General features: G+C 37.0%; 1 non-coding gene across 1 annotated transcript; it reads left to right on the top strand.

Moving 5' to 3' along the window:
- Positions 1 to 22,881: 22,881 nt before the first annotated feature.
- On the top strand, positions 22,882 to 22,988 carry LOC121220627 (small nucleolar RNA R71). Its single transcript, XR_005917847.1, has one exon. It is a non-coding gene; the product is annotated as a small nucleolar RNA R71 (small nucleolar RNA).
- Positions 22,989 to 25,060: the final 2,072 nt, after the last annotated feature.

The raw sequence follows: 25,060 nt of genomic DNA, 5'->3' as shown, positions 1-25,060 counted from the left end.
ATCTTTGAGCTGCGATGACAGAAATCACATGGTTTCTAATGTCGCGTCTTGCTCTAGAAATAAGCACTGCATTACCCTCATTAGCTACTAATCGTAGACATTTGGCATGACAGTGAATTAACGTATCATGTCTAGATAGCCAAATTCAAGCTTAGGATAACGTGAAACTCATGGAAGCTCAACAATAACAAATTCGCTGAAAAGATAGTTCGCCAAGTTCCAACGAACAATCTTGAATTACTCTATTAACAATAGTGCTATGACCTAGAGGGTTGGTAACCATCATGCTTATCTTGGTAAGGGATACCTTAAAACTCTTGGAATCTACAAAATTAGTGCAAATATGCGAATGGGTTGACCCAGATTTATCAATGTATGACTGTCAATGCTAAATAAAGTAATATTACTAGTTATCACATACAGAGCCTTTTCATCTTTTTAGGTTCGCATCACATAGGCTATAGCTGAAACCTTTGAATCTGGATTCACTACTGTCCTTCTTTGAACTCCTTCAGTGGTACCCGATTTCACGGCTACTCTAGATCTCTTTTCAGGCTGTGCTTCATGGACTATTTGCATTGATTACTCTGTATTTCCTCTGCCTTTGTTTGGTTAATCCCTCACAAAATGATCAGGAGATCTGCATATATAACATGCTTCTACTACTTTCTAACAAGTCCTCACATGATTTCACCTACATGTGCTGCAAGTATGAGCCTTTGCTTTTTTGGAGCCACTGGTGCTCGCCATAGAAGTAACTTGATGAACACTTCGATCTTGGTGAAATCCAACGATCTGAAGGTCTCTAGAAGGCACATGAGAAAAGCTATTTACATCATTGGGCCTCTTAAATCCAACCACTGAAAATAGGCCAGTTGCCCCACATTTGTTCCCCTCACGATCCCTAACCGTATTCCTCTCATGGATTGTCATCTTCATCCTTTGGGCCTTATCCGTCAAAATAAAAAAGTCCTTAATCTCCAGCACAGACAGTAACACTTTAAGTTCTTCATTTAAACCCCATTCGAATCTAATATAAAGGTCCTCATTCGTCGGTATTATCTCTCAGCTGTACTTGCTCAATCTAATGAATTTGTGTTCAAACTCCAAAATTGCCATCCTACATTGCTTAAGCTCTAAAAATATCTCTTCATTTTCTTGAGGAAGAGTCGATTGATGTACTTCTCACAAAACTTATTTTGAAAAAATTTTCAATTCAACTACTCTCGAGGGGTAATGCTTATCACAATGTACCACCATTGGTAAGTTTCTTCTTCAAGCAAATAGACTACACAAAAAAGACTGATGAATGGGGTACATTGTTGTTATTTGATTACCCAAAAAACTCTTGAAAATAAATTCTCTGCTACCACAGGATCATCATCCTTCCTTCAATGGAACTTCTTAGGTCCCTTTTTTCAAATCTCCTTTATAGGGTCTCCTCGAGATGAGTTTACTGTTGGAGAAAGAGGTGTAGGAGCCATTGGTTGTGCTACTTTAGTTGGTCTTTGAGGAATAAAGGATTGAGTAGCATTCACAAATAGGTCAGACCAAAGCCCTGTCTAACAGGGCTTCATAGTTTTCACCACTCATAACTCTCCAACTCACTCAGGGCCTATGAAATCTAGATTGTGAAGGAGTATTGCTCTCAATCCCTTTACCTATGTTAACTCAAGAATTTTTTGAGATTAGGAACAAAATTAACTAGAAAATGCAAACTCAAGTTAGTATTTCTATAAAGGGACTAGCTAGAGACCTATAACATGTATATCGAGGACTCGTACTAACTTTAGTCCTTTGAGAATCGAATAAACTGAAGCCCTGATACCAACAAAATTTAACACCCTAGTCTTTCTGTCTGACCGACAAATGGTGATGTTACCGAAAAACAAAAAAAATTGAATTTGACAAAAACATTGGTTTTATTAATTAAGTCAACCAATATTATTTTAAATAAACAATCTTAAAATGATGTTTGAAAAAGTATTATATTTTAAAACAAAACCAAAGGAAAATAAAGACAAAATTTTCCAAATTTTCACTCAGTGGATTAAATATCTAAGGCACAAATCAAAGTGAAGTAAAAGTAAGCCTTAATTCCAATAACACAAAAGTAAATAAATTGGCCAACTGCCATCAGTCATTATGTACAAACGGTTCAAAAAAGTTCAAATTTTATTTTACCAGAGCATTAGACCACATGACACCCCAATTCGAGATGCATGTTATGAAAAAATAAAAAATGACTCACAAAAGAGTCTGTTGGCTTGCTGAGTCCCTTTAAAAGCCCACTATCTCAACAAATCCTGAATTGGTAAGTGAAACTAGGTAAGTTTATAACGAACTTAGTGAGTTCCAAGGATGAATAATAAACTTTTACAACAATCAATAATACAGACAATTTACACATAGATACACTAGTATGGTTCTGTACGATCAATTGGCGGATTCATAACTTCAAACACTTAGGATCCATTGGTGGATATATCTGCCGCTAAATGCAATCACTAGTAACTTCACCTTTCATGGAAGTATTAGTTATGCCTAATTACAACATATACAATTTCACCACAACCAAAGTTAGGTCACATGCGCACACTTTCCACTATCAAGCACAATTCACGCGGATACCTATTCATTTAATCACTATTCACATGCATTAACATTATGTAACCCTTGCATGCTCTGCATGGACTGTTCATGGATCCCTTCTTTGCATTAGCTTCTAATCAACATATCGCTTCAGATACCCATGGTTTCATATCCATGGTAATGCTCCATTTATCCAGTATTTCATATACCCAATAGAACCTTCACAAACCCTCATTGTTAATTCAAACACTTACGTGTTCCCCCGCAAGGTCGGGGTAGTCACCAATCGCGGTTTGCATTTGTGTGCTTTAGGTAAATCTCATATCGTATCAAAATCTCCATACATTTCTCCCATCACATCTCAATAGTTTCCACCATTTCCTCTTTCCACCATTTTGGTTACGAAGCTTGTGCGCCAAAGAAGAGTGTCCATTTACAACCATTCATGCATATACTATTATCATCATTTTAGTTGGTTAACACAAACATGCACAATTGGTTTTAAATAAACTTACTTACATGAAAGACAACATTATCATAAAATTAATTGGGATTTAACAAGAAGACAAGTGAAAGGAACTCACCAGAGATCACCAGAAAAGCTTTGACTATTCTATGAGTTCTTTTCCCTTTGCATTCGGGCCTTCTACCATTTCTTTAGCTAAATAAAATTAAACACTCTATTTGGTACAAAACAACTGAACTTTAACGTAAAAGTACGAATCAAAAACATGCAAACGTTAGCTAGAAGGGAGTTTCCTCCCTTCTAACCATCAGTAGAAATCTATATAAATGGTTCCTACAACCCTACCATTCCTTGGATATTTAAATAAAGAAGAAATCAAGAATTTAACAACAGTTGACTTGAAAAAGTAAGTTACCGATCAAGCAGAAGGTTGGTACCTTCTTCACATACACTAGGGTTCTCTTGAAAGGACAAGGATGAGTAAAGAAACGGAAAAAAATATTTCTCCATTAAGCTTTCCTCTATTTATATAGGAATTAGCTCATAATTCCACTGTAACGAGTTACCTAATCACTTTACATGCACACATAGTTCTACTCATCACACATGATTGCACTAATCAGACACAATTCCACTAATCAGACATCATTAACAAGGCTCTACAGGTGTCATAAAAAATGAAAAATTTCCTACTTAAGATGTTTCTTATACGTATCCTACCGATTGCAGATTCTAAAATAACAAATCTATGCACCACAATTTAACTCGCCAAATGCAGAAAAGTAATCCACAAGATGGTGGAATCGAGAGGAATATTCCACAAGAGAAACTTCACCAAAAGAAACATGTCAATTCTTGCGAATTTGACTAGCTTTTACATGAATCATCACTAAGCTCACTTGGTCAACCGACCAAAACATGGACTAAAATTACTTGGGGTGTGACATTTTTAGGGATGCATATATAATGTTTCATATAACTAATGATATCTACTTCTATTTTGTTTATTTTTATTGGCCTTGAGTGAACTTCTATATCTTTTGAATGCATGCATAGAAGACTTTGTTTTCCATGATTTAGATTGGTTTTTTGGTGATCTTATATTGACTTAATAGGCTAGCTTAAAATATTGGTTTTTATGACATGTTAGACCTTATTTTTGAACATGTTATATGAGCATAGATTATGCTTTTAATCTATTTTTTCAAACGTAGCTTGTTAAAGTCTAGTTTGGAGGTGTCCTGATGTTTGTTCTCGGCTAATAAAATGTGATTTTTTTCAAATCCCAAAGTTTTATTTTTGTTATGGTGTAGTGGGTGAACACTCGAGAAATTAGTTAAAGTTTAAGAATGTGCAATATTGTAAATGGCTTTAGTACTATCTAAGCGGTAGCTTAACAAAATTAATATTAATTACATTATCACCTGAGCGGTGGCTTGAGCTGCCTGAGTGGCTCTTACCGAAAAAACTAATAACTCCAGTATCGCCAAGGTAGGAGTTGTTGTAGCCTAGGCGACAACTGTGACAGCCCTAATGTGACCCTAGTCGGAAAGTGGTTTCGGGACCACAAGACCGAGTCGTAAAAAAATAATTAATTGCTATATTCTGTGCTTATTATGTGTGAACATGAGTATGTGGAAGTTTCATTCCCTAATTTTACCAATTGCATGAGAAAATTGTTAATAGGGATCGATTTGAGACATGGAGAAAATATGATAGTCCAATTTAAAATGGTTTTATTAGTGCATGTACCAAAAAGAGTGGACTTGCATGTCAAATAGACCATTTTTGAATGTGAATGGCCGGCCAACACACGCATGCATTATGGTGTTCCCTTGTCTCCATTTTTTTATATTTGGTGGGAATTATGTATAATAAATTTATATTAGTAAGTGGTGATAAAAACAAAGTTCCTTCATCTTTTCTATCATCTTGCCGAAACCATAAGGAAAAGAAAAGAAAAAAAAAATGGAAGCTAGGACATTCGGCCAAGTGAGTTTATAGATTAAGGTATGATATCATGTGGTTCTTTTGGCATTTTTTTTGTGAAGTTGAGTTGTTTTGATGCTCATAACATGACCCATGTGTTGATTTTTGAGTTGTGTTGCAAGAAACCTTTGGTTATGTTCTTATATGCCAAAGTGATGATGTTTTGTAGTATGTGATTTGAAATGGTTATAGATGAATATGAACTAAGAAACATGTATTATTGAGTAAGTAGAAGATAGAAAGGGGTTTAAATGGGAGGTTCATTTGATTTATTTTGTCCTTGTATGAAAAGTGGTTCTTGGTTATGGCCGAATGAGTCATCCTAGATTAGTTGAAAAGAATGTTCATGTTATGAGGTAATTTGAATAATTGACCGAAACATGAAAGGAATAATGAAAGTTGTATTAAGTTTAATGTGCATACTTTAGTCTAAGTATTGAGGAGTATTCGGCTAAGATAGTTGAATGTGGGTGTTGCCGATTTTTAAATGTAGATTATGGGAGTGGCTATAATGGGCATTAAGATGTTGAACTTAAGAAATTAGAAGTAAATGAACTTGATAGTATTTAAGAGATAGAGGTGATAGATTAATGTTGCACATTCGGCTATGGTTAGGCATGTTGATGATCTTATCTTGATTTAGATAATTAGGCATAAAAGGGTGGTAAAGGGGATGGAATTGTCGAATGATTAGTTGGGTAACAAAAGAAGCATTCGGCCATCTCTTGAGAGCTTGTGTGATGTTGGGTTTAAAATTAGCAAAGGTAACTTACCTAATGCATGTGCATGTGTGATTAGATTTTTGATGATATGGTAGTTGCATGAGGTTATTAGCCGAATATACTAACATACATATACATGTGAAATTGGATTGTAAATATTTAGCAAGGTGGTTAAACTAGTTAAATTATTGATTTAGCTCAAGGAGTTAAAGGAGGTGAATCGAGCAAAGGCAAAGAAAAGGTTATCGAGTAGCCGAGTTGGAACCGTCTTACCCAACACGAGGTAAGTCATTAAGCATGTAGTTGGTATTATTTCAATGGTCATAATGTTATGGATTGATGCTGAATGGAATGAATAAATATACATATATATATGCGTGTACGTATGTGATGATGAAATTGTTGAATGAAAGAAAAGAGGTAAGATGTATTGAGTTGTTGATCTCGGCACTAAACGTGCGGGATAACCATTTATGACCATGAGATTGGCGCTAAGTGCGCGGGATTAAATTGTACAGCACTAAGTGTGCGATTTAACTATGTTGCACTAAGTGTGCGAAATGAATATGATGCACTAAGTGTGCGAATTGACCATGCAGCACTAAGTGTGCGAGGTTGACTATGTAGCACTAAGTGTGCGATTTGATTACGTAGCACTAAGTGTGCGAGTTGATTATATAGCACTGAGTGTGCGGGCTCAATATACATTCGTGAATCATTATGGACACTATGTGTGCGACACTATTGAGTCGATCGCGGACAGCGGATCGGGTAAGTGTCTTGAGTACATGGCTAATATGTGCTATGCTTATACTTGGTGTTGAGCTCGGTAAGTTGAACCTATGTGACAACTATACTTGAAGTCACGTACATAAAATTTATCGTAGGATGGGTGAAAGGCCGTTTTGTTGTTTGATTGTAACGAAAATAAATTGATTTATGAAAATGCTTCAATGTCCTATTGATGAGTATATGGATTGTGAATGCATGAATTGATATGAAATTGAATCGATAGGTTGGAGGAACTATGGTATGGTTCGGTATGGATGGAGTAAATTGTCTCGTTCCATTTTGCTTCTTCTTGTGATAATGTTATTGATAGATGGTAGTGCATTGCTTATGACTTATTGAGTTATAAACTCACTCGGTGTTTCCTTGTCACCCATTATAGGTTGCTTGGACTCATCTATTTTTGCGGGGTCAGGCCGTCATCGAAGTCATCACACCGGATAGCAAGTTTTGGTACTTTCTTCTTAGTTGGCTTAGAAGAACATTTTGGCATGTATAAGCTATTACGTTGTGTTCGAATTTTGGCATGTAAACTTTAAGCCATGCGAAAATGGCACGAATGTTCGATTGAGTTGGATCAAGGGTAGGCATGAGATGGACCTAGTTACTTTCGTAACAGATGCTGGCAGCAGCAGTGTCATGAGATTGAAAAATCACTAAAAATAGTAGGAGTGGAATTAATTGATGAATAAATTATGAAATCGAAGCTCGATGAGTCTTCTTTCATGAGGAAGTAACGAAAAGATCATATGGGCAGTATATTAAGAGATAATCAGATTATAGTGGGACAGGGCCAGAACGGTTTCTGGATTCCCTACTCCGACTTTGGAAATTCATTACAAATTAACCAGAGATAATTAGGGGTCGTACCATATATGTACAGATTCCTCTCTGAGTCTAGTTTTCAAAGAAACAAACGGCATCAGTATTGAAGCCCCGTGTAGGGAGATATCCAAGTCGTAATGGGCAAAGGTCAGTGTAGTCGATCCCTGCAACTTGGGAGACTTTGACTAATAAACTGTACTAATTGGCTCAACCAAAAATTCTAGAGAAAAATACATAGATGGGCACATGAGTCTAGTTTCGGGGAAAATTTACGAAACTGATTTTCGAGTTACGAAACTCAAGATATGATTTTTAAAACGACTAGTACACAGATTGGGCAGTGTCTGGAAAAATAAATTTTGTAAGGGGTTAAAGTCAGTTAACACCTCGTGTTCGACTCTGGTGTCGGTTTCGGGTTCGGGGTGTTACATTTGATTGGTATCAGAGCTATGGTTTAGTCGGTTCTAGGACTACCATAGCACGTATGAGTCTAGCTATACATGCCATAATGTTAATGTTTAAAAGGGTGATGACTTCTGACGGTTGAAATGTTTTTGTCTTGATTAGTAAATGGACCCCGGTGAAGAAAGAACCCTAGCGGATGACGTTGAGAGCGTAGCGGCTGCTCCTGCACAAGGGACGCCGCCTGTTGAACCTCAGTCATCTGTGAATAATCAAGGTGAGGGGGCTAAACAAGCCTTCTTTACCATGATGAATGAGTGGGTCGCGCAATATGCCCGAACCAACCCGGCTGTCCAACAATTCCCAAATTTGAATAATCCATCCCAAGAGCCTGTAATGCCATCAGTCGCTGATCCTGTGAGGCTGAGTAAGCCACCTGTAGACTTGATTAGGAAGCGTGGGGCCGAGGAGTTCAAGGCCATAGTAACTGATGATGCCGAAAGGGCTGAGTTTTGGCTTGATAACACCATTCGGGTGTTCGATGAATTGTCATGCACACCCGATGAATGTCTAAGATGTGTTGTATCTTTGTTGCGAGACTCAGCCTACTATTGGTGGAGGACCTTGATTTCCATAGTCCCAAACGAGCGAGTAACTTGGGACTTCTTTCAAACGGAATTCCGGAAGAAATTTATTAGCCAAAGGTTCATTGATCAGAAGCGTAAGGAGTTCTTGGAACTCAAGCAAGGCCGTATGACTGTATCTGAATACGAACATGAATTCGTAAGACTTAGTAGGTATGCCCGGGAGTGTGTAGCTGATGAGGTTGCTATGTGCAAAAGATTCGAGGAAGGATTGAATGAAGATTTAAAGCTACTAATGGGTATTTTGGAAATAAAAGAGTTCGTAACACTAGTCGAACGAGCCTGCAAGGCGGAAGAACTTGGAAAGGAGAAGAGGAAGGCTGAATTTGAAGCTAGAGATTATCGTAAAAGATCGACGGGTAAAGCTCCGTTCTCAGCTGTAAAGAAGTTCAGGGAGGACATTAATAAGTCGAGGGCGACTGCGGGAATTTCCATCAGGGCAAGACCATCGATGGGCTCCCGAGCTACTTCGGTAGCTAGTGTGGGCAATAATCGTCACGAGAGACCTGAATGTCCCCAATGTGGAAGACGACACCTAGGTGAATGTTGGGGCAAGTCTACTAGCAGGGCCTGTTACGGATGCGGTTCGAAGGACCACTTCATTAGAGATTGCACGGAGCTGGATGAGAAGAATAAGATTCAAGGTGCAAGACCTAGTGGAGTGACATCTAGAGGTAGACCACCGAGAATTTTAGGAGGCAGGGGTGGTAGTCAGAGGGGGGCCTCTGATACGGCCGATCGCGCCGAGAACCGTACTCCTGCTAGAGCATATGCCATTCGCGCACGAGAGGAGGCATCCTCCCCCGACGTCATCACTGGTACCTTCACTCTCTTTGATACTAATGTGATTGCATTAATTGACCCTGGTTCTGCTCATTCATATGTATGCGAAACCTTAGCAACCAGTAAGACTCTACCTGTTGAGTCTACTGAGCTCGTAATTCGAGTATCAAACCCTTTGGGTCAATGCGTACTTGTTGATAAAGTGTGTAAGAGATGCCCTCTAATAATCCGAGAATCCTGTTTTCCGGCCGATTTGATGCTTTTGCCGTTCGACGAGTTTGATGTTATTCTTGGTTTGGATTGGTTAACCGCGCATGATGCGGTTGTGAATTGCAAAAGCAAGACTATCGATTTGAGGTGCGCAAATAACGAAATAATCCGAGTTGAGTCTGCGGACTTAAGGGGGTTGCCAGCTGTAATATCAGCAATGTTGGCCCAGAAATATGTAAGGAAAGGGTGCGAAGCATACCTCGCGTATGTACTTGATGACAAGGTGTTAGAAAAGAAACCCGAATCGGTGCCGGTGGTCTGTGAATACCCGGATGTTTTTCTTGAAGAGTTACCGGGTTTGCCACCTATTCGGGAGGTAGAGTTTGGTATTGAGCTTGTACCTGGAACTACGCCAATTTCGATCGCTCCGTATCGTATGGCACTAACCGAGTTAAAAGAGTTGAAAGCTCAGTTGCAAGAATTGACGGATAGAGGTTTCGCTCGACCGAGTTTCTCACCTTGGGGTGCACCAGTATTGTTCGTGAAAAAGAAGGACGGAACCATGAGGTTGTGCATTGATTATCGTCAACTGAATAAAGTGACGATAAAGAATAAGTATCCGTTGCCGCGTATTGATGATCTGTTCGATCAATTAAAGGGAGCATCGGTGTTTTCAAAGATAGATTTGAGATCGGGTTATTATCAGTTGCGGATTCGAGATTCGGACGTACCCAAAACTGCTTTCAGAACGAGGTACGATCACTACGAGTTCTTAGTGATGCCGTTTGGGCTCACTAATGCCCCTGCGGTGTTTATGGATTTGATGAATCGGATCTTTAGGCCGTATTTGGATCGGTTCGTAGTTGTGTTTATTGATGACATCTTGGTCTATTCAAGAGATGAGGCCGAACATGCTGAGCATCTGAGGCTAGTGTTGCAAATTTTGCGGGATAAGCAGTTATATGCTAAGTTCAGTAAGTGTGAGTTCTGGCTAAGAGAGGTTAGCTTCTTGGGTCATGTGGTATCCGCATCGGGTATTCGGGTTGACCCGAGCAAAATTTCAGCCATACTTAACTGGAAGCCTCCGAGAAATGTTACCGAAGTCCGGAGCTTTCTAGGGCTCGCCGGTTATTACCGACGATTTGTCAAAGGTTTCTCGATGATAGCCACACCAATGACGAAGCTACTTCAGAAGGATGTTAAGTTCGAATGGACGGAGAAATGTCAGAAAAGCTTCGATCAACTGAAAACTCATCTGACTGAAGCTCCAATTTTGGTGCAACCCGAATCGGGTAAGGAGTTTGTCATTTATAGTGACGCATCCCTACTTGGGTTGGGTTGCGTATTGATGCAAGAAGGTCGAGTTGTGGCCTATGCGTCGAGACAATTGAAGCCACACGAGAGAAATTATCCGACCCATGATCTCGAACTAGCCGCCATTGTGTTTGCATTGAAAATATGGCGACATTATTTGTTTGGCGAGAAGTGCCATGTGTTTTCGGATCACAAAAGTCTCAAATATTTGATGACTCAACGAGACTTGAATCTGCGACAAAGACGTTGGCTTGAGTTGTTGAAAGATTACGAGCTTGTCATTGATTACCACCCGGGAAAGGCTAATGTGGTTGCGGACGCCTTAAGCCGGAAATCACTGTTTGCTTTGCGAGCGATGAATGTACACTTGTCTGTTCTACCTGACAATGTGTTAGTAGCTGAATTAAAAGCCAAACCAATATTGACTCATCAAATTCGTGAAGCTCAGAAAGTCGATGATGAATTGGTTGCAAAACGAGCTGAGTGTGTTCCGAACAAGGAATCGGAGTTTCAGATTGATGATGATGGTTGTTTGAGGTTTAGAAGTCGTTTGTGTGTTCCAAGGAATTCAGAACTCATTCCGATGATTCTGAACGAAGCCCATTGTAGCCGAATGTCAATTCACCTGGGGAGTACGAAAATGTACAACGACTTGAAACGTCGGTTTTGGTGGCATGGTATGAAACGAGACATCTCCGACTTTGTTTCGAGATGTTTAATATGTCAACAAGTGAAAGCGGAACATCAAGTGCCTTCAGGGTTACTTCAGCCGATCATGATACCCGAGTGGAAATGGGACCGAGTCACAATGGACTTTGTGTCCGGACTGCCATTGTCCGCAAGTAAGAAGGATGCGATTTGAGTTGTTGTTGATAGGCTGACTAAGTCGGCTCACTTTATCCCCGTGCGTACGGATCTTTCATTGGATAAACTAGCCGAATTGTATGTCTCTCAGATTGTGAGATTACATGGAGTACCTATTTCTATCGTGTCGGATAGAGATCCGAGGTTCACCTCACGATTTTGGAAGAAATTGCAAGAAGCTTTGGGTACCAAGCTGCATTTTAGCACCGCTTTTCACCCCCAAACTGATGGTCAATCCGAGCGGATAATTCAGATACATGAGGATATGTTGAGGTGTTGCATCCTCGAGTTCAGTAGTTCATGGGAACGGTATCTACCTTTGATTGAATTCGCTTACAACAATAGTTTTCAATCAAGTATTAAGATGGCACCTTATGAGGCTTTGTACGGTCGTAAATGCCGTACGCCATTGTTTTGGACCGAGCTCGGTGAAAGTAGAATTTTCGGAGTTGATTTGATTAAAGATGCCGAACAGAAAGTAAATGTAATCCGTGAAAGTCTGAAGGCAGCCACAGATCGTCAGAAATCGTATGCGGACTTGAAACGAAAGGACATTGAATATCAGGTGGGAGATAAAGTGTTCCTTAAAGTTTCGCCTTGGAAAAAGGTACTCAGGTTTGGCCGTAAGGGCAAGTTGAGCCCGAGATTCATTGGGCCGTACGAAATCTCCGAACGAGTTGGTCCGGTTGCATATAGATTGATTTTGCCCCCTGAACTTGAAAGGATACACGATGTCTTTCATGTTTCGATGCTTCGACGCTATAGATCTGATCCTTCGCACATAATTAGTCTGTCGGAGGTTGAAATTCGAGCCGATATGAGTTATGAAGAAGAGCCGATGTGTATCCTAGCTCGTGAAGTGAAGGAGTTGCGGAACAAAAAGGTTCCGTTAGTAAAGGTGTTATGGCTCAAACACGGGATTGAGGAAGCTACTTGGGAAACCGAGAGTTCGATGAAAGAACGATACCCAAACCTATTTACTGGTAAGCTTTTCGAGGACGAAAATTTCTTAAGTGGGGGAGAGTTGTGACAGCCCTAATGTGACCCTAGTCGGAAAGTGGTTTCGGGACCACAAGACCGAGTCGTAAAAAAATAATTAATTGCTATATTCTGTGCTTATTATGTGTGAACATGAGTATGTGGAAGTTTCATTCCCTAATTTTACCAATTGCATGAGAAAATTGTTAATAGGGATCGATTTGAGACATGGAGAAAATATGATAGTCCAATTTAAAATGGTCTATTAGTGCATGTACCAAAAAGAGTGGACTTGCATGTCAAATAGACCATTTTTGAATGTGAATGGCCGGCCAACACACGCATGCATTATGGTGTTCCCTTGTCTCCATTTTTTTATATTTGGTGGGAATTATGTATAATAAATTTATATTAGTAAGTGGTGATAAAAACAAAGTTCCTTCATCTTTTCTATCATCTTGCCGAAACCATAAGGAAAAGAAAAGAAAAAAAATGGAAGCTAGGACATTCGGCCAAGTGAGTTTATAGATTAAGGTATGATATCATGTGGTTCTTTTGGCATTTTTTTTGTGAAGTTGAGTTGTTTTGATGCTCATAACATGACCCATGTGTTGATTTTTGAGTTGTGTTGCAAGAAACCTTTGGTTATGTTCTTATATGCCAAAGTGATGATGTTTTGTAGTATGTGATTTGAAATGGTTATAGATGAATATGAACTAAGAAACATGTATTATTGAGTAAGTAGAAGATAGAAAGGGGTTTAAATGGGAGGTTCATTTGATTTATTTTGTCCTTGTATGAAAAGTGGTTCTTGGTTATGGCCGAATGAGTCATCCTAGATTAGTTGAAAAGAATGTTCATGTTATGAGGTAATTTGAATAATTGACCGAAACATGAAAGGAATAATGAAAGTTGTATTAAGTTTAATGTGCATACTTTAGTCTAAGTATTGAGGAGTATTCGGCTAAGATAGTTGAATGTGGGTGTTGCCGATTTTTAAATGTAGATTATGGGAGTGGCTATAATGGGCATTAAGATGTTGAACTTAAGAAATTAGAAGTAAATGAACTTGATAGTATTTAAGAGATAGAGGTGATAGATTAATGTTGCACATTCGGCTATGGTTAGGCATGTTGATGATCTTATCTTGATTTAGATAATTAGGCATAAAAGGGTGGTAAAGGGGATGGAATTGTCGAATGATTAGTTGGGTAACAAAAGTAGCATTCGGCCATCTCTTGAGAGCTTGTGTGATGTTGGGTTTAAAATTAGCAAAGGTAACTTACCTAATGCATGTGCATGTGTGATTAGATTTTTGATGATATGGTAGTTGCATGAGGTTATTAGCCGAATATACTAACATACATATACATGTGAAATTGGATTGTAAATATTTAGCAAGGTGGTTAAACTAGTTAAATTATTGATTTAGCTCAAGGAGTTAAAGGAGGTGAATCGAGCAAAGGCAAAGAAAAGGTTATCGAGTAGCCGAGTTGGAACCGTCTTACCCAACACGAGGTAAGTCATTAAGCATGTAGTTGGTATTATTTCAATGGTCATAATGTTATGGATTGATGCTGAATGGAATGAATAAATATACATATATATATGCGTGTACGTATGTGATGATGAAATTGTTGAATGAAAGAAAAGAGGTAAGATGTATTGAGTTGTTGATCTCGGCACTAAACGTGCGGGATAACCATTTATGACCATGAGATTGGCGCTAAGTGCGCGGGATTAAATTGTACAGCACTAAGTGTGCGATTTAACTATGTTGCACTAAGTGTGCGAAATGAATATGATGCACTAAGTGTGCGAATTGACCATGCAGCACTAAGTGTGCGAGGTTGACTATGTAGCACTAAGTGTGCGATTTGATTACGTAGCACTAAGTGTGCGAGTTGATTATATAGCACTGAGTGTGCGGGCTCAATATACATTCGTGAATCATTATGGACACTATGTGTGCGACACTATTGAGTCGATCGCGGACAGCGGATCGGGTAAGTGTCTTGAGTACATGGCTAATATGTGCTATGCTTATACTTGGTGTTGAGCTCGGTAAGTTGAACCTATGTGACAACTATACTTGAAGTCACGTACATAAAATTTATCGTAGGATGGGTGAAAGGCCGTTTTGTTGTTTGATTGTAACGAAAATAAATTGATTTATGAAAATGCTTCAATGTCCTATTGATGAGTATATGGATTGTGAATGCATGAATTGATATGAAATTGAATCGATAGGTTGGAGGAACTATGGTATGGTTCGGTATGGATGGAGTAAATTGTCTCGTTCCATTTTGCTTCTTCTTGTGATAATGTTATTGATAGATGGTAGTGCATTCCTTATGACTTACTGAGTTATAAACTCACTCGGTGTTTCCTTGTCACCCATTATAGGTTGCTTGGACTCATCTATTTTTGCGGGGTCAGGCCGTCATCGAAGTCATCACACCGGATAGCAAGTTTTGGTACTTTCTTCTTAGTTGGCTTAGAAGAACATTTTGGCATGTATAAGCTATTACGTTGTGTTCGAATTTTGGCATGTAAACTTTAAGCCATGCGAAAATGGCACGAATGTTCGATTGAGTTGGATCAAGGGTAGGCATGAGATGGACCTAGTTACTTTCGTAACAGATGCTGGCAGCAGCAGTGTCATGAGATTTAAAAATCACTAAAAATAGTAGGAGTGGAATTAATTGATGAATAAATTATGAAATCGAAGCTCGATGAGTCTTCTTTCATGAGGAAGTAACGAAAAGATCATATGGGCAGTATATTAAGAGATAATCAGATTATAGTGGGACAGGGCCAGAACGGTTTCTGGATTCCCTACTCCGACTTTGGAAATTCATTACAAATTAACCAGAGATAATTAGGGGTCGTACCATATATTTACAGATTCCTCTCTGAGTCTAGTTTTCATAGAAACAAACGGCATCAGTATTGAAGCCCCGTGTAGGGAGATATCCAAGTCGTAATGGGCAAAGGTCAGTGTAGTCAATCCCTGCAACTTGGGAGACTTTGACTAATAAACTGTACTAATTGGCCAGACCAAAAATTCTAGAAAAAAATACATAGATGGGCACATGAGTCTAGTTTCGGGGAAAAATTACAAAACTGATTTTTGAGTTACGAAACTCAAGATATGATTTTTAAAACGACTAGTACACAGATTGGGCAGTGTCTGGAAAAATAAATTTTGTAAGGGGTTAAAGTCAGTTAACACCTCGTGTTCGACTCCGGTGTCGGTTTCGGGTTCGGGGTGTTACAACAACTTAACGTAATATTACTCTTTTTGGCTTTACTGAATTTCTTATAAATTCCTTAAGGATTTGAGTAGCTTTTATCAATTTAATTAACATTCCTATATTTTACAAATTACCTAGCTCTTTTGTTTTAATTGACACTATAAGATTTTTGAACTTTACTTTGAAAGCATAATACTCATTTTGAATAGGGTTTAAATATTTTTAAAACATTTTATTATTATTTTTTAATTATTTTGATAAACAAGATATTGGTTTTTGCCTCTAAAATGTTCTGGTAGTCTCTCATATTCGTACTAGCCACTTAGACAGTGAGGGGCATTATAATTAGTGGAATCAGAGTTAAAGTTTAGTCAATTCTAGGATTTAACCGAGCATAGCATCTAAAAGTACACACCTCTTTGGAAAATTCAATGTTGTATTGTGATCCTGAAAATAGAGAAGCGATCGATGAAGAAGTATAGAGTAATGCTTTAAACTTGGAGCAAGGGAGGAATCAACCACCTTCGACGCAGGAAGTACCATTTGTACCTGAGGGGCCCCAGAGAGAAGACGTTTTCAAAATGATGAACAAATGGTATCCTCAATCGGGGTTGTTCCCCCAACCCCTGGATCCCAACTCCTCCCCCTCCACCTTAAGTGATACCTTCTACACCACAACTTCAGGCTCCTGAACTGACACCTTAACCCCCATATGAAAAGCTCTATAAGTATGGAGCTAAAATGTTTAAAGGCACTAAAGATGGTGACCCCTCTCTAACCTAGTATTTGCCAGAAAACACTCAAAAAAGTATTAAAGAACTTCAATGCACACCTAATGATTGTCTGAGGTGTGCATCTCTCTGTTAAAGGAGGAGGCACGTCAATGGTGGGTCATGGTGACTATAGTAACTCTGAAGGACTGAGTGGTTGTGTTGGATTTGGTGCCCTAAGCGTAGTACTTCAATCTGTACACTTGTATTTTTTTGAATAGATTGGTTATCAAAATTATTAATGAATTACATTAATATCCTTTGTATAATGTCCTCACATGGTTTTTGCATGTAAAGAAAAATAGAAAAAAATTATCTCACTGGTTGTCTAATGTTTAACTAATACTAATCGGTATTATATGGTCGGATCATGATATGAAATGACAACTTATATTAGTAATATGACATCTATCAAGCCCGATTAGGGAGATGCTTTGCCTTGGGCATCGAATGACTCCCAGAAGATAGAGACATAGATGTCACTGACTGGATTGACAGTGCATCCTACTGGAACCAAGCATAATAGATCCTGAATCCATTAATGGATTTATTCACTTGTGACATTCATAGTGTGGCATACCTTAATCCTGAGTGGATGATGGGCTATGAATGAGTGACTCGTGTACTTTGATGTAAGTAAAATCTTGAGTTCAAATAGATAAGGAACCAAAAGCCATCAAAACCACTGAGTATTTTCTAGTTAGTGTACAATTCTGATCGGATTATCATCAGTTTTACACTTGAATTATTTAGCTTTACTTTTCTGAATCTTATTAATTGGATGTCTATGAAAATTTATCGAATTTTGAGGACAAAGGGGTGCCATGGAAGACACAGTCGAGGGTGGAGGTTGCGTAGCCATAGGATTAGTTCACATAAACTCTAAGAATCGTTTGTTCATCTTTTAAAAGAAAACACCTCGTATTTCACTATCTGACGTTTGTGGAATGACACACTATGACTAGTGCCTTGATCGAAAGTAGGAACGTTAACATTTACCTCATCTGATATGACATGATTAGACTCGACTGGCATATTATGTCTTAAAGAAAATGGAGTCAAATCGGATCATATTGCATCAAACTATCCCAGGTTAATGAGACATGTATTTATAGACTCAACACATGCTATGTTCAGTTCTATAATTGAATAAACCTTAGCTCTGATACCCTTAAATGTAACACCCTCACCCATCACTGCCATCGGAATCAAGTTACGGAATGCTACAGTACAAAACGAAACAATTATAAACAATTAATAGTAAAAAATTAAATTACTCTAATCAATTCAATCATAAAATACCATTTAAAAATTTTCCCAAGTATTATATAAGCTTACGTGAACTCTAATGTGGACCCGATAACAAATAAGGATTAAATTGCAACATATTTAGAAGCTAAAGGAAATTGTGTAAAACAGGCCTAGGTTGTATAACTCTCTAAAGCTGTATGGATCAAATTACAAAATTTCATGAAAAGTCACACGACCTTGTGGCTAGGTCGTGAAACAAATTGAGGTAGTGTGAAATCTAAATATCCAATTCTACAGTACTCACACGACCATGTGATAATCGAGAACCATGTGGTACAAAAATAGGCTATTTGATGCTTGTTACAAGTCCAACTATTAAAAGTGACCTAAAATGTATTTTGGCCAATATAAACCTGTTCAAAACATATCAATACAATGCCAAAATATAACATACAACATTTCCCTAAGCATCTAACCAATATACCACATTTGGCACCAAATCACAAAAATAGAACATGGTTCCATACCAACCATTCCACCTATTTATAACATTACATAACACCTATCCAATTCATACCACAAGTTAATTCATATGTACATAACCTATCATATTTTTTCACCCATATTTGAACATCCATGAACCAAATATGAACATAAGAAATTTATCATATCCATAATTTATCATGGAAGCTCAAAATTCAACAATGCCACGATATGCTAAAAAGCATATTTAACATTACAACCACTTGACAATCCTATGTACATGCCATATATAATCGGTTTAAGAAGATCAAAAGTCTACTAAATCGAAAGATAGATAATGTAAGCTTCTTGTAGATCCGATCAACACATTCCAAATGTCCAAAATCTACAAGGAAAGTGGTAACAAGGGAGTAAGTATTACAAATACTTATTAAGCTCATACAATGTAAAAAACTAACTTACCACAATTAATAATCATATGTTAAACGATGTGCAAGCTAAGTTTACCTATAATACCAACAAAATTCCACAATGTGAGATTATATCCTATATCAAACATAAATAATATGCATCAAGTACAAAGCTTGCCATTTTATAATGTTTAACAAACATTTAACATATTTCTTCCATATATGTATACTAAAAATTTTATTATTCAAATCGTTCATTCCACCTTATTTGAACATTAAATTGATTTCGTAACTTATCAATTCTATATTTCATATCTTTTGTATTCCTTGATCAAATATCGTAAAGGAACTCAATACACAAATGCAAATCATGTCTAATGCTCGTCCGAGCTAATCATATACACTGGAGTTAGGTTACCCATTCGGGCTAAACCTTTTATCAGCACATCAAATAGCTTGGCAAAAACTATAAATATACATGTCAGGTTACCCATCCAAGCTAAACCTTTAAAATGACATCAGGTTACTCGTTCGTGCTAAATCTATGTCACATGTGTCTTTGAGTCCACGAAAAATGCTAAATCTTTATAATCATCGGTAATTAACCATATTTATTGCTCATTCGATCTGATCATATATTCGTGTTAGGTTACTCATCCGAGCTGAACCTTTATATTGATACATAAAATACATTGGCCAGGGTTGTATATATATGTAAGATTACTCCTTTGGGCTAAACCTTTAAAACAACATTAGGTTACTCATCTGAGTTAAACCTTTGTCACATGTATCTTCGAGTCCGCAACAAATGTTGGATCTCGGTAATCATCTAAAATCAACTTGTAACCATGTGTATGATACTGCTACCAAGTTTCATTAGGGTAATTCCATCATATAAGTTCATGTTATTTTATTTCAATTTAATCCTTTCTCACCCTTTTGTACTAAATTGTAAACAATCCAAAGTTCACTAAAACATATATTGTATATAACATTCACAATATAATATAAATGAGGAATAAAAATATAAATACACCATATGAACTTACCTGGAAAATGAAAACTACAAAGTGTCAGGGACTAATATGTAATTTCTCTTATTTCATTATTAACTTCCTATTGATTTAAATCCCTATCTATAATAATTAATTGCCCATTATCAAGACTAATTATCTTATAACATCCTATTCAAGGCATATGACAAATTAATTTCATTTTACATAATTCATTTAAAGTTTTGCGTTTTATTTAATTTAGTCTCTAAAACCAAAACTATCATAAATTTCACATTTAAGCCCCATTTTTCATTTTGATTTCAATTTCATCCCATTATAGCCCTCTTAATTCAAGAATTACAAAAAATTCATGTCAATTAGAAATATTTTCATTTTAGTCCTTAAACTAAAAAGTAACAAATTTCATTTTACAAATTAGTCTGATTACATTTACAAGCTTCAAATTCTACCATTAAACATAAAAAAACTCAAAAACCATTAATGAAAACTGTTAAAACCTTTGACAAGTTTATGATTTAGTACCCGTGATAACTAGATTAAGCTATAACGGTCTCAAGAACATAAAATTTACAAAAAAAACTAACTTGTTTAGGACTTACATGCAATGGCCGAAAGTATGAGTATCAAAAATGGCTTTCCTAGTTTCATTTTATGAAGAAACAATGACGAGAAGGAGAAAAATGATGAAGAAACACTTTTTACCTTATTTTAACATATTGTTTAATCTTTTATTAAACATTATTTAACATATTTTTCAGTTAGTGTCCATACCATATGCTACCTTTTAAAAGTGGTTAATTGCCACTTAAATCCTTAAAAATTTACCCTTTAAACCCTTTTAACTAAAATAAATCAATAGCGATTGACTTTTATGGTTTTTACGATTTAGTCCTTGTACCCTAATTAACCATCCAATCACTAAAATTTCTAGACCAAAATTCAATTCACCTATACAAAAACTATAAAAACATTCAATAAAAATATTTACAGGCTCGATCTATGAAAATGAGGTCTTGATACCTTATTTTCCAAAACCTCCGACTTTAGGGTCAAACCACTTGTGTTTTAATTAACTGTCTAATTAGTAAATTTTTCTTATAAAATTTAATATAACACTAATATTGACTTGTAAATATTAAATAGTAATATTTACGAACTCACTTGTCAAAATTGGGGTTTCAAAACCACTATTTTCAACACAACTAAAAACGAGCTATTATAACATATATTTCAATATCATACCTATAATCGATCGTTTTCATACATTTGTACCTTGTAGTTATGTAACATCGTGTCCATCGAAACCCTAGTGTTCAAATGATGTCTATGGAAGTGAGGCACAAAGAGTAACTTTTTAGTGTGTGTTAAGTATAAAAATTTTACTAAGTATAAGAATTCTTTGATCAAGCCTTTAACGCCCTAGTTCTGGTGAGCACAAGAACTAGAGTAGTCTTTGAAAAGTACGACTGGCAAATTGATAATTACCCAAGTGCTCTTTCTGGAATATATGGGGGTGGACACAATTGTGTGTTCAAGATGTTAAGAGCTTCATGCTAGATTATTGTGATTTTTTGGAAGAAGGATGTGGTCTGATAAATAGATACTAAAGGTATAAGCCCATGTCAGAAGTAGTACACCCTTTTCTCCATGATACTGTACATGTTAAGTTATAAAGTGATTTGGTTAGGCACTAACCGAATGTGAACCATGATAGTTAAAAGAGAAATGGAAAGTACTAAATTAGTTTCCGTGGAAGTTAATGACCTTTCATAAGACAAGTCAGTAGTGATGTGACATTTTTCAAGTTCCAATAAAGACTTGGACTATTTTAATAGGTTTTTAACTTGAAATAAAAGAGAGTTCTCTTCTACTCTTTTGAAATATTGAAATCTAAGGCTAGAGGAAAGGAGAAGCATCTTTTTTTAAGTTGGATCTGAAACTTTGGAATCTTCTAGAAATTTCTCCATGTCGAGGTAAGTTTTATGGCTCTAAAAAGTAGATCTGCATGAATGTCGAAAAAAGTAAGGCTTTGTTTATGGGTTATTTGTGTTTAAGATGATGAAAAGGTTATCCGAATGGGCTTTTATAGTGTTCTTTTGTTTTAAGAGGCAGTGGTTGCTGCAACTCCTGAAAGGATCATGGATCTGGAGCTCAAGCTACTCTACATTCTTGTCATGTGAGTTCTTAAGCCGAGTCTTGTATGTAAGGTAGTATTTGAAATGTTTCTATAGAAAATAGTCACACTGTGAACGCTAAATGAGTCGTATATGTACAGTTCATGAGGAATCTAATAGGTTAAACATGAGATGGATATTCTAATGATGAAATAAGGTTGTATGAGTGCTTTTGGAATGTATGAGATTATGTGAATTAAAATGTGTGTTAATTTCTGTATTGTGTCAAAGTATGAAAGATCTGTTAAGTGAGTCTGTGTTTGTCTTCGCGGATTCTTCTAAAGGGGTATGTCAGGACTTTAAACACGATCCTTTGAAAGAAAAAGCCCATGACACCATATCGTGTAAGACCATAGTTGGAATCATATGGAATCTAATTGGGTTTTGGAAAGAACTAAAGGTTATTACCTAATGGGGTGTTCTGTGTGACCTAAGACAATGAGGGGCAAACCTCACGTAATGTGAGTCTAAGTGAATCCTTATCGTGAACATGCTAGAAAAAGAAAGCCTTTGTGGTAATCTATGAAATGGAAGCCTTTGTGGCGATCTCTGGTAAGGAATGCCTTCGTGGCACACGGATGCTGGATTTGATGGGATCCATCAAACTCATGGTCTTCACCATAATAAACACATGCTGGCTCGATTGCTTTCATCTCCTGAACTACAATTAGTCTCTTTATTATTTTGATCATATTGATTAAAGATGATACCTGAGCAGTTACTAAAGTGATTGCATCAAGTTCTATGGTGCCAATAGCTCTCCTGTTAGTCCCAAATTATGTGGTAGGATATTGATAATCATTGTTGGCAATCCATTCTAAAATTTCATATGCTCCATTTTAAGATTTATCCAACAATGTACCATTGGTAGAAGCATCAACTACCATTCTCGTATGTTTATTCAACCCATTACAAAACATCTCCATCTGTGCCCAGTGCTAAAAACCATGCATTGGAAATTTCCAAAGTAGTTCTTTAAATCTTTCCCAAGCTTCATACAACGTTTCATCCTCTGATTTTTGAAAAGACGTGATGTCAGTTCTAAGCTTGGCATTCATATTTTGCAAATTATACCATAGAAAAAACCTCTGGTAATGATCATTTCATGATGCCACTGTCCCCGACAACAAAGCATTCAACCATGCTCTTGCTCGGTCTCTTGAGGAATATGGAAACAATTTAAGTCTCAGGGCATCTTTAGGAACACCCTGTTATCTAAACAAGTCACAGACTTCTAAAAAAGACTTAAATGCAATCGTGGATCTTCAGTAGGCAACCCACTAAACTATCCCATTATTTGTAACATCTGAAACATCACCACTTTCAATTCAAAATGCAGAGCTTGAATGTGTGGTCTAACTATCCCTTGATTAAGATCATCCAAAAATAGCACAACATGTTCACGAATTCGCCTGTCTCGATCATCTATCACACGATGAATAGGAAGATTAAGATCCTGACTATTTGGATTTAATGGATCATTCAGACCACGATCATTCCCGTCACTAGCCATGTTACGCACTTCTCTTCTCCTTCTTCGCAAAGTTCTCTCGATCTTAGAGTTAAAAAGATACTATTCGTTAACAGGAATGCTTCTACTCATGCACTGGTAACAAACCTATAGAAATTAAAAACAACTAAGTTAAATAAAACTAATGGAATTAGATGAGATAATAAAAAAACCAAATTTCACCAAATTTTCGATCCCCGACAATAGTGACAAAAACTTGTCGTGTGTGAATATGCTAAGTGAATTGTCCAAGTGTACACGTCAGATCAAGTAATAAAGTGATAAGTAAGATCACCTCTACAGGGATCGGTTAGGTATAAATTGATCAAGTTATTATAAAGGATTGTGTTTAATGCTATAGCAAAAATAATAATAATAATGCAGAGATAATTAAGGAATACTGATGTGTTTAATATGTGAATTCTAACAAATAAATGAAAATGCTATGGCAAGACAAAAGTAAGTATGCAATAGAAATTACGAGAATGATTACGTGAATAATATGTAAACAAGTAGCAACTAAGGATGTGAAAATAGAGATGCTACAGAAAAGGTTAAAGGATCTATGATATTGAATCGTAAGGCTGGGATTACCAAGAATCTATCATCATTAACCAAGAATGCCTCGACAAGTTCAGCCTTATTCTACTGCTCGGAATAGTTCTATTGTGGTCTTATTCTTTCGAGAGCTAGGCCTTGAGTTACCACACCTAGGGCACTGTATGTCTATAGGCTTTGAGTTTGGTTCCTACTATTGTTCTTCTCCTTTTCGTATAGAACACTGCTCTATGTCTAGAGTCTGCAACAAGTATTCTTTCGAGTACTCACTCATATAATTCAATTTCGATCTAACTAACCTAACCTTGTCAGAATTAGATTAATTTTATAATCATGCTACATATTCACCTATTTCTAGAGATTACACACACTATTCATAAATACTATTGAATGAAACAGTAAATTAAAACTAATCTAAGTCGTGGCCAATAATGGAAATAAAAGTTTCATCAAGTAATCCCAACCTTATGAGATTTAGCTCATGGGTTGGTGAATAGAAACCAGATTCAAAATAGTAATCAACATCATTTCCTTAAATCAAATTATGGAACAAAAAATAAAGAATTGAAGGGAGAACTCAGGAAGATAGCTTTTGCCTGTCCAGCCCACAACTTTGGCTATAAAATGTCCTCCGATGACCAGGAGGGATTGCCTTCGTCTTCCCCTTTGTGTCTCCGTCCTTGTCGCAACCGCCACCCTCTATTTTCGTTTAAGGGATTTCTCCTTCCAAAAATGACTCCCCAATCGTCTACCCCTTATTTTCATCTAAGGGATTTCTCCTTCCAAAATGACTCTCCAACCGTCTACCTACTTTTTAGTTTTTATTTTGGGTTTTATATTTCCTCCTTTAGGGTAGACCCATGATCCCATAATCCCATGATCTTTTTCCTCTTTTTTAGGCAGACTTTTTTGGTACACATACAATAGGCCTGATAACGGTTAAGTGTTGACTGGGTCACTTCTTAGCATTGCCACGATATTCGTGTTGGCAAACTATCCAACCTTTTGCCACAACAAACATTTACTTCTTTACTTCTTTTCCTCATTCTGCAC

Source organism: Gossypium hirsutum, chromosome D08 (genome assembly GCF_007990345.1).
Source record: "Gossypium hirsutum isolate 1008001.06 chromosome D08, Gossypium_hirsutum_v2.1, whole genome shotgun sequence".
NCBI lineage: Eukaryota > Viridiplantae > Streptophyta > Magnoliopsida > Malvales > Malvaceae > Gossypium > Gossypium hirsutum.
This window is presented reverse-complemented; position numbering and strand designations above follow the sequence as displayed.